This window comes from Patella vulgata, chromosome 2 (assembly GCF_932274485.2).
Source record: "Patella vulgata chromosome 2, xgPatVulg1.2, whole genome shotgun sequence".
Classification (NCBI taxonomy): domain Eukaryota; kingdom Metazoa; phylum Mollusca; class Gastropoda; family Patellidae; genus Patella; species Patella vulgata.
This window is the reverse complement of record NC_065880.2, coordinates 76787235-76801088: the sequence shown is the minus strand read 5'-3', so window position 1 is coordinate 76801088 and position 13854 is coordinate 76787235. Positions and strand designations below refer to the sequence as shown.

Genomic DNA, 13854 nt, shown 5'->3' with positions numbered 1-13854 from the left:
TTAAACATGTGGTGCACTGATTGCAACTAGTTGCTTTGGGTTGTAAGAGATGCTCAGATCGACAATTTTCAGTTGCATTCACTTGCTTTCAATTGCCCCCAGTTGCCGAAGCGCCAGCTGCTTTCAGTTGTAAAATCGACATAAGCTACCGCGTTGTATGATGTGACGTCACACGTAGACCTATAATGCACGTGACACTAAAGGTTGCACGTGACACTAAAGGTCAGTCATCTTCTACAGGGTTAAAAGAAGGCTTCCACATTACCTCTGTGAAATAAATTAATGCGACACATTACCTCTGTGAAATAAATTAATGCGACACAACTCCTTGTCACGTACATGCTTGGGATCGAAACAAAGCCACATGACCCAATTACAGACCATTTTATCTAAAGCGCACACGCTAGACCACTCGATCACCCAGTGATACGTACTTGCTGTTTAAAAGTGAGTAGGCATGTTATAATTTTATTGGAAATAACAATTTTTCGAGATTTGTATGGTTTTTTTTAACTTGTTTGAGGATTTCTACCAGACTTGGTGTATGCAAAGTGAGTTATGTTATTGGTTTTTTAAAAGACATATTTTAACAAAATCTTGATAAAAGATTGATGCTGTATACTACATATAAGGATGGGTAGAAAATTAAGCAGGTTGGTCTCAATACGAGTGGGGAGGAAGGATTTCAATTGCCCAGATATCCTACATGTTTAACGATTAAAGCCCATTAGGGCTCTTGCTGTTCTTAAGACACGACAATTGGCGTTCGCAGTTCCTATCAAGGTGTTGTTTTGATGGGCGATTTTGCAACCTAAATCACGCAAGATATTTTTTTTCAGATTACCATAGAATTAGGTTTCTTGATTAATCAATTTTAATAAAGATAGCTGAACACGCACGAGGGTACATCACTTGTTATGTATTTTTAATATTAATTCCAGTTGCTTGTTTGTATCAAGGAAAGAAATTAGACATCCAAATCGATACAATACCACGACCCGGACCCGCCTCAATATTGTGTTAAATGGTTTCAATTGTTTAATAATTGAACTGGAATATACAGGTCACAATTCTATGGAATACAATTACTGAGAGGCCAGTATTAACCAAGTATTGTTTTTAACTGTATACATCATCATTGCTTGGAGCCACGGTGACTAAGTGAGTGGCTCGCTGGCCTGGAGGTCGCTCCCGCTGATGGCCGAGAAAGTTCATCGGGGTTTTCCGGCGTAGTATCCCCTTGTCAGGGCTGCAGGACGGTGGGCCTGGCAAGGACAGTTGTCTAGTAGTTCAAATGGGACGAAAAACCGACGTCCCGTATAAACATATGCGTGCACGTAAAAGATTGCTTGGCAGTTGGAATTCGATATAAGTGTAGGCCGTAGCACCACTGTCCAGGAAAAATTTCGCTTATAGCACACTGCATGACGTATGACGGTCTTCATTTCGTTTCTTTTCATCATTGCTTGATAAAGACTAAAGAAGGCTATAGTCGAAACGTTTCTCAGTAATAAGTAGTAATTGTATTCCTGTATATTACAGGATTGTCTTCTGTAAGACCGTGAACGAGATGGAGAAATGAGGTTTAACGTCCACTCGACACAAACTAGATCATTTCGGGACTAACATATGGTTCAATTTTAGCATTGGGACGAAACTGGAGGACCCACAGAGAACCCACTATGTTAGACATGCGACCCTAGTACTCCTTGTCACGTACAAGTTGCATGTTAATATAGAGTTATGCAAGCAAGTCGTTCCTGTGTATAGCTAACTGCGGTAATACGTTCAACCTAGATTAAATACTACAAACACATTCTGTTTTAACTAATTTTAAATATTTTTTTTTTCTTTTGCTCTATCATCGTAAACCACCTTCTTTTAGTTGTCATTCAATAACCCACTCTAGCATACGAATTACAAAATCTAGTGTGACGATGAAGCGTTTTAATTTAAATAAAGCCAAGTATAATGGATTAATTAGCATTTACGTCATTTTAATAATCAGCAAATTAGTCAAAAACGACAGACAAAACCAACATAATGGTTATTAAACAAGTAGAGCCTTTGTAATTCATGCAAATAATACACTATAGTTGTATTTTAATGATGTCTTGTTTTATGTATTTCTTCTCTACTACATCAAATGTCTTTCTGTTCTACTGTACTATTTTCATTTTTGTAATAATATGCATGCTGTGTTTAATGGGGGGATTAATACAACAAAATTGTATCTTATCTACTGTATTTTAATGTCACAAAACCTCCAAAATAACATAACTCAACTTGTCCTAGGTCGATCGTTAAAAACAAATGTTTTATTTTTTTTTCGAGCAGTTGTTTATATGAAATGAAATGAAATAAAACGGGGTTTAACGTCCTGCATTTTACCTCCGACTCGTCTTATCATGATGGGCTTACAGTGTGTGCTGTGGTTGAAATTGTGCCCAGATAGCTGCTCTACGGTCTACTCTTATTTCCAATTCAACTGGTAAAGCCCACGAGGTTAGACAGGCGACCCCACTCCTTGTCGCGTACAAGTTGAGAATCGAAACACCAGCACTTGACTCTGATCTAAAGTGCAAGCGTTAAATCATTCGCCCCCCCCCCCTCTGTATTTCAAACGATGTTTTACCGTTCCGCACCAACCTGACTAATGAAGACGGGCATTCGCCATGCAATAAGCTATGAGAGAGAGAGAGGGAGGGAGGGATTAACGTCCAGTCGATACAAACTAGTTCATTTCGGGACTAACATATGGTTCAGTTTTATTTAAATAATGCGCTTGCGCGTATGGGTCATTATCAATGGGAGGAAATCGAAACCACGCCACTTGATTCAATGTCAGACCTTGTGATTTCACGCCCACACATTAAACCACGAGACCAACCATCACCGAACAATACACTATGAGGAAAATTATGCCTGAACAGCGGCGCTACGGCCTACTATTATTTCGAGAATTCCAACTGTCGGTATATGTACACGGGATCGCTGTTCTTTATTCAATCGGCACTACTATATGTCGCTCATTGACAGGCCCTTCACTTTCCACCATTGACAAGGAGGAAACAAGCCGGAAAATCCCTATGAACTTTCTCGGCCAACATCGGGAGCGAACCCAGAACCGCCTGGTTCGCGAGCCAGTGTCTTACTCACTGAGCCAGTAAGTAATAACCCTAACTCTTCCACGTAGAACAAGTAGACTATATTTTAGCCCAGTCGTTTGGTTGGAACGAAAAACCGCAGTTATGTGTACACATTGGCGTGAAGGTAAAATAACCCTTAACAGTTGTAACACTAACAGTGTATAACAGAATATCAGTTTTGTAAATATAAAATTTATTTACACCAGGAACAAGAATATAACACAGGAACATAACAAAAACTGGAACCTAAACAAGAATATAAACATTTAGCAGTACTAAAGGGTAAATCAGGATGGTAAACCCCTTTGAAACAACCATTTTGCCCCTCTGCGATAGCAGCGACTGTAATCGGATGAGTCCAACTACAGAAAATAATGGGTCTGATACCTTCAAACAGGAGCTAGTCTTCACACTTAGTTATATATACATCGTCAATAAGATGTGGCAGTAAGTCGGTAATTAAACCCAACCAATACAATTAGTAGTCAGTATATCCTATATTATCAATAACATGTGAGGTTCAGTGCATCCAATAAATCTTACTATATTATATATATGTATAGGATATACACTGTCAAAATAACCATTGTTTATGTGGCCGGAATCCGTAGTTTAACGCTTTTTTTCTGTTAATCGATGGCTTTCTTTGTTTAAAGTGTTAATTACGTGTTTTATGTATTTCTATGGAATAATCAGTATTAAATAGGGAATTTCCGTGAAATTTAATTCTGTTATTTTACGGAATGAAAGGTGGGATGACCAGGAATTTCCGTGAAATTTAGGGATAATTTTTTTTATTCCATACTATAATGGACTTAATTCTGTTATGTTACGGGATAAACGGTGGAATTTACGGATTATTTCTGTTTGCAAATGCACCGATAAATAATCGTATACAATCAATTCTAACAATTATCATGTTATAGTATTCATTTCAGTTTATTAACCATAATATGAGGAATCATATTTTGTAAACTTTATGTCATGTATATCTTATTTCCATTATTTATAAGATCTATAAATTGTATTGTTTAATTCATCATACGTTAAACAGATTGTAAGTATTTTCATAAATGTATAAAAATATGTTTTAACGCTCCGTGTGTAAAGGCTGTATTATCTGATAATCAAGCACGCTTAAATCCGGAAAGTATAACCGATTGGTCATTGCAAGCCGGTTTGTCTCTATGGCAGAGTTTACATACCTGCAAATTGATAGTACCGCAAGCTTACATCTGAAAGCCTCTAACTGGCCCAATCACTAACGAGTAACGGTTTGTGGTAGTCTAAATTTGATAACAATTATGGAGCACTTTGTCACTAGTTAGAATCCGAATTAAGAGTAGGCCGTAGCTGCAGAACAGTAGGACGTTAAACCTCATTTCACATTTTAGCTAGTAAAACACCTACCTGGAACATGCATTGATTAAAAGGTAAGTATATCTTCAACTGAAGCCATTTTACCACACCGCATATCTCCGGTGATTTAACTTTTGTTGTTGAGTGAAGTTTTCTGTCAGTTGAATTTATGACGTAAAGTGTGTAGGCGCTGACATTTTGAATCCTTTGGTGACTATATGCGGAAGTAATGACTGATTCCCAAATAATAAATGAAACCAATTTTAAACACTAATTAGAATTCCATATTGGTTCACTTCAATCAATATTGATTGTGTTATCTTGCCGTGAAAATATGGGATCCTAATATCCAATAATATATATATGCCCTTTAAAAATAAAAACAATTTATAAGGAGTATCATCCAATTACACCAGTGTTAGTCCAATGTTAGCATAGATTTAATTAGCATCTTGAGTACAAAAGGTTTGAGACCAGGTATTAGTAGATATGTATAATATGTGTTCAGGGTCCTCACCATCGCAACTCTTACAACTAAATCTCAATTTCAAATTTTTCCTTGTGAGTTGCGGAATAAAATTGAATAATATTTAAGCGCCCGTGATGGGGATTAGTCCATTTCTGAGAGACTTATAAGGGGCACAATGTAGGCATTAAACCCAAATCTCGAGTACATCCAAAAAACGTGTCAAAATGCTCCATGGAATTCCCCAAAACTGTATGCTTCCTTCTGAGTTAAGGGGATTAACCTACTTTTGAGTAAGTCACTTTCAATGCACACAATTGGTGTCTGTTTCTTCATTTGGACAATATGAACCCTTCTGGGTGGTAACTAAGGGGACTAACCCAGATCTAAGTGGGTCAATAGTCACCGCTGGCCGGCCCCGTGCAATTGACCTTTAATGCACATCTCCTGTAAGGGCTCAGAATTGCTGTCTACCTGTTCCTTGTGAGCGTGGGGTATAATATGTAATAAGAATCGTTCTTGGTTGGGAACTAAAGAGACTAACACCCTTATGATCGGGCCCATCCAATCCACCTTTAATGCAAATCTCCCGTACAAACACAAAATGGGAATCTAACTGTGACTTAGGACCGCCTGCCTCCCATAATCACATATTTAAAGTTTCATAACAAAAATCGGATAAAAAATGTGGCCTCTAGAGGGCCCACGCGATAAAAACCTGATTTTTCGTACAATCGGGGGTCATCATCAAGGAGAAGTTGCTGTCCGATGTGCGCCATTTTGTTTCAAAGGGAGTTGCCTAACTCATAAAGCTAGTTAGACTATAAATGGAAATGTAATTTTATTAGTTGATTGGCTATTAAAATAATGTGGAGAAAACCCGGGGCTTCATCTGCAGGCAGACCACTTTAAGATACACAAACTTGAAGAAGCATACTAAAAACATGTAACTATTCACCGTACATATCACCGTAACCAACCTGATAACTCTGTTTTCCTTCCGCCTCAAAATCATGAATATTTATCAAAACCTGACAGAAAATGTTAATTCAAACCCCTATCGTCCATTCTCGACCAAAAAAATCAACAAAAATGGGCATGTTAAAGGGGATAAAAGAGACAGAGAGAGGATTGCTATTAATAAAAGAAATTTAATGGTGGTCTGCCTGCATCTGGATACCAATAACTCAAAAAGATTAAAATGTGACTTAACCACTTGCGTTATGACTTTTGAGGTTGCAAAGAATAGAGATTACGCTCTTATGAGACCCCTAGAAAAAATGTTTTATATGGCACAACATCCATAGTCAAGTGCGTTTGATAGAGGTTGGCCAGAGAGCTAATATTAACCACACACCTATGTTTATGTAAATATAGTTTATGTTTCTTTTAGTTACTTCGACTTAGCTGTTAAAGATGTATTATGTTACAGCTAGATACTTACTAACCATGGCAAGCCTATAATCAACTCCCTAGTCCATCGGATGGCAGCCATTTAAATAGATTAAAACTCCCCCGAAATTTAAAAGTTTAACGATAAAATGGATATTCGAGGCTTAGTCTCGGATATCAAGTACCGTTGTTACAATGATAAACGATCTGCGCTACACCATGGTACAGTCATAGCTTTGCCAAGAATAAGGGAATTTGAATGAAATTTTCAATATTATTAATTTTTCATTATTCATTCATTTTGAACAAGTCTGTATCTAAATCTCACATAATGCGTGTTTGTATGTTTATTCTGTTTACTTCGACCAAGCTATTTTAACTAATCTAGAAAATAAATACTTAAATTCTCATAAAATTTAATAGGAAATAGGGTTCCTGATTCTGATAAACAAAACATTAATCTTTAACCATAAAGATATTGTCACATTTTATATTAGATAACTGGATTTATTTACAAATTCGTATTTCTTACAGAAAAAAGCTGTCTGAAAAAATGTCGTGATAAAGAGATATTCATAAACAACATTGTAGCAAATAAAACGTATAATTTAATTACAATAAAACCTTAGTCTTTCCTGATTGAATTTTGAATGACATAACGCCTACGTAGCATGAAGATCCGAATACTTCCTTATCAAATTCCGTTGGTTGGTAAAAACATATTTTGTTCGCAGCCAATGGGAATACTCATTGAATAAATAAGAGGTCAGACCAAGGGCTTAACGGTGCTGTGTCGAAGTCCGAGATATATTTTAGTAAATAAATGAAATGGAGTTGATATGTCCTACTTGTCTGCACCAACTGGGCTAATGAAGATGAGAGAGAGAGAGAGAGAGAGAGAGAGAGAGAAATAGGGTTTATTTCGACACAAACCAGGTCAATTCGGAACTAACATATGGTTTTATTTTTATTTCAATAATTCGCTTGAGGGTAGGTGTCTATTAGCAGTCGGGGACCCGGAGAAAACCCACGACACATGACAGGCGACCCTACTCCTTGACACGTACAAACGGGGAATCGAAACCACGACAGTTGACTCAATGACAGACCTCATGATACAGCGCGCACGTGCTAACCATCCCCCCCCCCCCATTATATCCAAGTCCAACTGCCAAGGGTGTTTTTTTACGTACACGTCAATCTGCTGTATTACATGTCTGTTCATTGGATTATCTCATAGTACGTACAGGAAGGCCACAGCTATGAAGATCATACGTCATATATCGAATTCTGACTTCCAAGGGTTATATTACTTCCATGCAAATATGAACATGGGATCTCAGTTTTTCGTCCCATGAGAACGTCTAAATGCTGTACTTGTCAAGCCCCTCGCCATGCACCACTGACAAGCGAATACTGGGCTGAAAACAACTGGACAACTTTCTAGTTAAAATTTCTTTATTTTATGCGAAGTTATGATTGTTTGAAGTTTTGACAAACTTGAACGTAGATTACTGATTATCGTAGCAACGGTACTTGTCAATCAAGTCTAAGTTATCTATTTTATCGTTAAAATCTTATATCGTCACTGTGTCTTAATCTACCGGTACTTAAAATCGGGGTCATCCGATGTTCTTGAGAGTTGGTTATAGGCTTGTCATGTTAATACATGATTAGATAATACTGATATAAGCCATAAAAAAGACCTGTAATAGGCAGATTTACCTCTTAGATACTGCACCTTTATGATGTATCAAATTTAATCCTGGCGTAAAGATACAAATTAAATTAGTAGAAGGTGGGCGCTCCAAATGAAAAAGAAATGACATTTACAATTTGAAGGACCTCTGCTATTCCATTTGTCCCTCGAAATCTCCAAACTTCACGGCTAGAGGAAGGTGATGATGGCCGATGTTTAAGACCTCAGTGGGTGTGAAAAAGCATGATGCTAGTGACAAAAACAATCATACACCTTGGCGTGAGGCCTCTTGGTTCTTGGAGCCATATGCTTCATCGTACCAAGCCTATAACACTGGCCATTCATATATGCCAATACATCAATTGACATAGCCTGTATGGATTTGATTAATACAAAATTAATGTGTTACAAATTTAGTGTTATTGGTATATGAAGTACCGATCAAAACAGTATGTGTAGCCTACTAAGCCTTGTTTTACTAATAAAAAACATAGTTAATGGTGTTCTTAAAACAAATGACATATACTAAGCCTCTTTCATCTTCGGGTCCTAGGCTTCAGTCTGCCAAGCCTATGGGTAATTTCGGCACTGGCCATTCACATTCAAATACATCAAATGATACAGCCTGTATGAATGCGATTAATTATACAAAATTAATTCGATACAAATTTAGTGTTATTGGTATATGAAGTGCTACTAAAAACGTATTTGTAGCCGACCAAGTGTTATAGTAATAAAAAAAAACGACTTAAAACAGATGACACACGCTAAGCTTGTAATATGAAGTATCTAATCATGTGTCAAAATGTTAAGTCTCTCTCTAAGTGCCTTTAAAGATAAAACAAATTCCTGTTATAATGTATTCCTTATTACAAAGCTAAATATATTCACCCAGTTTATAAAACCAGGGTAAAAAAACTAGTAAAATTTAGATTCAATCTAGTACTTTCTAGATAAAAAATGGATCGGCATGTATTAAATTTTAAGTTCTTTAAAAGTTTTAAGTAACGTTTTTTTTTTATTTAAAAAATGTGGCTTTTCGAGTTACTTTTCACAAGAGTCGATCAAGAAAATAATAATAAGACCTGTTCTCGAAACAGGTTTGATAGTTTTTATACAACCCAATCATACACTTATACATTAATTTCCCGAAATGACCTAGTTTGTGTCGAGTGGACGTTACCCCATCACTCTCTCTCTCTCTCTCTCTCTCAATGAAAAATAAACGTAAGATTAGATTTCAAACGCGACGAAACCCATTTTGGTCGACCAAAGCTAGAAAAGGCTCTAGCGTTCTAAACGACACCTATATATCTTCAAAGTATGAGACAATCGTTTTACTTATACTTTAAAACAACAGGACATGCTAGCTGTGGTTATACTGCTACACAAAGAAGACGTCATGTAAACAAAAGACATGGCATATAAATATGATGTAAAAATATTACTTACTCGATCAACTTACTTCATGACTTCATAAAATTGAGAAAAAATAAATAATGGTCAACACCGGGATCGAACTCGTGCCGTCCTTGTTAGCAAGCGAAATGCATGCTTACCGAGCCAGTCATATAAATTCGATTGCAAACAATTACATACTAAAATGACTTGTTTTCACTGTAGAAGCCAAAAACACATATTTTGGTAAACATTTAAAGTAAACATAACCAATATTAAAGGTGCTGTGCCATAATCTATCACATTAATATTTTTTAAATGTTGCACAGAATATTTGTTTACATTTTTGTTTTTGATAAAACTTTCAGAATATGCACCAAATGTCTCAATTTATCGTTTGCCATTGACATTTTACCTAATTTCAAAGTCTTACACTATTTAAAAAAAAAACTTCAATTTTATGACGTCACTTTAAACAATCTAGCTCAAATATCAAAATTCTAAACGCACCGATCGATTGCGAATTGTAAATGCGTTCCAAAAATATGACGATGTTGAAAATTGAATAAAAATTGTGGCACGAGTAGGATTTTAAAGATTGACTTACATTTTCAAAATGGTGGCACATCCGGTGAATTTTAACTTGCAGGGATTACTCTAATATGTTGATAGACGACTCGTATTGACAAATATTTTTAAATAAGGCAAAATTAAAGAAGTTGAAAAGCCAACTTCATCTTCAAAGGTGAGTTAATCGGAAAATCTTTGTTGACATTTTTGGCTTAATCCACCTATGTGTAATGTATTCTGAAAGTTTCAAGTCGAAATAGGTTGAAAAACAAAAAAGTTTCCTTTGGTGTCTAATAATAGTCTATTTTCGTCGATGACGTCACTTCCTGTTATCATTTTTAAAGTTTTAGTTATTCATTGGCGATTCCAACCAAATACCTTTCGCATAGTATAGGGTTTAATTCTGTAGAATATGTACTTTTTTCAAAAAAACGCGATGGAAAAAAAAAAATAATAATCCGAACAAATACAAAAGTTTTTATACAAAAACTAAAAAATACCCGGTCTAATTAACTGAATTTTTTTTAACCAATCCGATAAACGATACAATACTACATTTGCCGTAGCGATGTATTTGCCATAGCGACTGTTTTCCTCAACGATGTAGTTACCTTAGCGACGCATTTGCCTTGGCCTCTAATTTTCTTTATTTCACGGTAAAATGTGAACCTAATCTATATAATTAAAAATAAATACAACTGCGGAAGGAGCAGGGTGGATATCCTCATAAATTGCAGGTTATGATATGACAAATAACATTAATTTTAATAATTAAATGAAATAGGGTTTAACGTCCTACTAGTCTGAACCGACTTGGCTAATGAAGATGGGCATATACAGTGTGCTATAAGCGAGAGAGAGAGAGAGAGGGGGGGAGAAAGTGGCTTAACGTCCACTCGACACAAACTAGGTAATTTCGGGACTAAGGGATATGAGCACTACAGCCTACTCCTATTTCCAATTCCAACTGTATACGGGACCTAGTTTTCATACTATCCGAAAGACTATACGCTGGTCCCTTGACAGACTCTCTGCCCTGCACCACTGACGGGGTGGGGTGGGGGGCACACCGGAAAATCACAAAGAACTTTCTTGGCTAACACCAGTATCAAACACGGAACCTCAAAGTTAGCGGCTCCAATTTGTTCTAATTCTATAAGACCCTTCTCAGACCAAATTTTCTGACCTCTCGCGTTATTAAAAATCCTCCTTTAAAATTGCGAGAATCGCAATCATTGTGATCTACAAGCAAAATTTCCAAAAGAAATGAAATAAAATGCGGATATAATGTGGATTAACGCCCTACTCTTCCGCATCGACTCGGTTAACAAAGACGGAAATTTCAAAAGAATATTAACACATATTTTAACTGTATGTAAAACGAACTTATCAGCGTAAAGCGATAAGAAAGAAATAACTATAATGGAGCACAATGCAAAATAAATACATCAAAGAAATAAATGAAATGAAATGAGGTTTAACGTCCTACTGTTTTGCTCCGAACTGGGCTAATGAAGACGGGCATACGCCATACAGTGTGCTATGAGGGAAATTTTGCCCGGACAGCGGCACTACGGCCTACTCTTATATCGAATTCCAACTGTCAAGGGATTTTTTACGTGCACGCCAATGTGTACACGGGACCTCGGTTTTTCGTCTCATCCGAATGACTAGACAGCTGTCCTTGTCAGGCCCTCCGATAATACATCAAAGAAAAAAGAAGAAAGATATGGCATGTACAAGTGTTCTAGTAAGTATATCCTGCCCCGTGCACAACACAAAGATCAACGTATTTACCAAATTCAAATAACACTTCTTTATTTACCTGTATTGAACTTGTTACCTCCAACTTAAAGATTGTAGACACATTAAGTATACCTTGCCCCGTGCACAATACCTAGATAATCTAATTTACCAAATTCTAATAATAGGCCACTATTTACCTGAACTGAACTTGTTATCTCCAATTTAAAATCTTGAAAACGTATTCCATGGCTTGACGATTTATTTCCATGGTATTCATAACACAACTACGAAGTGAATAAATTCTCATGCACAAAATAAATACCTGGATGTCTGAGCTACTCGCCGATGTTCGCGACTATATCCAACAGCGATATCAAATATACATATAGCGGAATTAACTTTACTACTCAGAACTGAATAGAAGCGAACAGAATTGATTGACATTACCCGGGTATTTTTTGTTATTTTCATACAAATCCGCCTGTAACGAGCAGCGTGTTTTCCACTATGAATGTTTATTTAGGAGTAGTACATGTTCACGAACCCAATGAAAGCCTGTAGCAGTAGTTATAGTACCAGCGAACGTTTGTTTATAGTAATAATAGTAGTATTGATGTTCGTGGAGCCTGGAGCGCAGGGTAATATATCCTACGGCTGGCTGAATATATTTATAAACTAGTCATTTCTGTAATGAATGAATGGAACTGGGTATAATAACTCTTTTGCACCTACAGGATGTGCAGTGTGCTATGAGAAAAATGTTGTCCAGACAGCAATTGGATTCCACCTGTCTCGTGTTCTTTCACGTGCACGTCAAAGTGTGCGAAATGAAATGATATGGGGTTTAACGCCCTACTTTTATGCATGGACACAGAGAGAGAGAGAGAGAGAGAGAGATGGGGTTTAACGTGCACTCGACACAAACTAGGTCATTTCGAGACCAACGTATGGTTTTAATTTTATTTCAATAATTCGGGGGGTTGGATGGCTGAATGGTTAGCGTGCGCGCTCTATCATAAAGTCTGTCATTGAGTCGACTGGCGTGGTTTCGAATCCCCGGTTGTAAGTGACAAGGATTAGGGTCCCCTATGCGAAAGAAAATTATTGAAATAAAATTAAATCATGTGTTAGTCCCGAAATGACCTAGTTTGTGTCGAGTGGATGTTTAAACCCCATTTCTCTCTCTCTCCCCTCTCTGGCGTGGTTTGGATTCCGCGGTTGTATGTAGGGTCGCCTGTCCAGCCCGTGGGTTTTGTCCGGATCCTCTAGTTTCCTACCACTGCTAAAGAACCCTACGCGCAAGCGAATTATTGAAATAAGAGAGAGAGAGAGGGAAATGGGGTTTAACGTCCACTCGACACAAACTAGGTCAATTCGGGACTAACATATGGTTTAATTTTATTTACATAATTCGCTTGCGCGTAGGGGTTTTTAGCAGTGGGAGGACCCAGAGAAAACCCACGAGGTTGTACAGGTAACCCTACTGGGGATTCGAAACCACACCAGTTAACCATTCGTCCACCCACCCCCCTTCACGGACCGGGCTAATAAAGACGGGCATACGTCATGCAATGTCGTATGACAGTGGCGGATCCTGGTGGGGCGAGTTATTTATTTTTCTGTTTCTATTAAACGTGAGGAAGATGTAACTGATGATAATGAATGTTATAAGCCCTTCCAGATACATGTACACACCATAAATCACCATTGACACACAGACTGACACCAATTATCCGGCTCCCGCCACTGCTTACTGCTGCTATGTCCTGAATGTTTTAAAAGTATATATGTTTTACACATGGTATCGCGTGTGTGTCGTAATACCAGTGACAGTGAGAATAACCCAGGGAGGCCGATCAGTTAGCTTATCTATGTACGATTCTGCCAATGTTAAAAACATGACCTAATATGACCTAGCTAAACTTCTTAACAAACCTATAAAAAACATTACCTCGCTAAACTTCAAAACAAATCTATAAACTATATTATCAACTATACATGACCTGCCCTAGCTAAACTTATCTCGGAAATTGGTATTTTGTCAAGTACATTCCTGGCTGGTATGTTTCAATGAG

The 13854-nt window shown here is 37.2% G+C and overlaps 1 protein-coding gene across 1 annotated transcript in view; it reads right to left on the bottom strand.

Moving 5' to 3' along the window:
• LOC126811661 (RYamide receptor) overlaps positions 1-12084 on the bottom strand; it is an 80007-nt gene extending 67923 nt beyond the window's left edge. The window contains exon 1 of the mRNA XM_050537473.2: positions 11977-12084. The gene's annotated coding sequence lies outside the window, so the exon portion shown is untranslated. The remainder of the gene's footprint in view (positions 1-11976) is intronic.
• Between the last annotated feature and the right edge of the window lie 1770 nt (positions 12085-13854).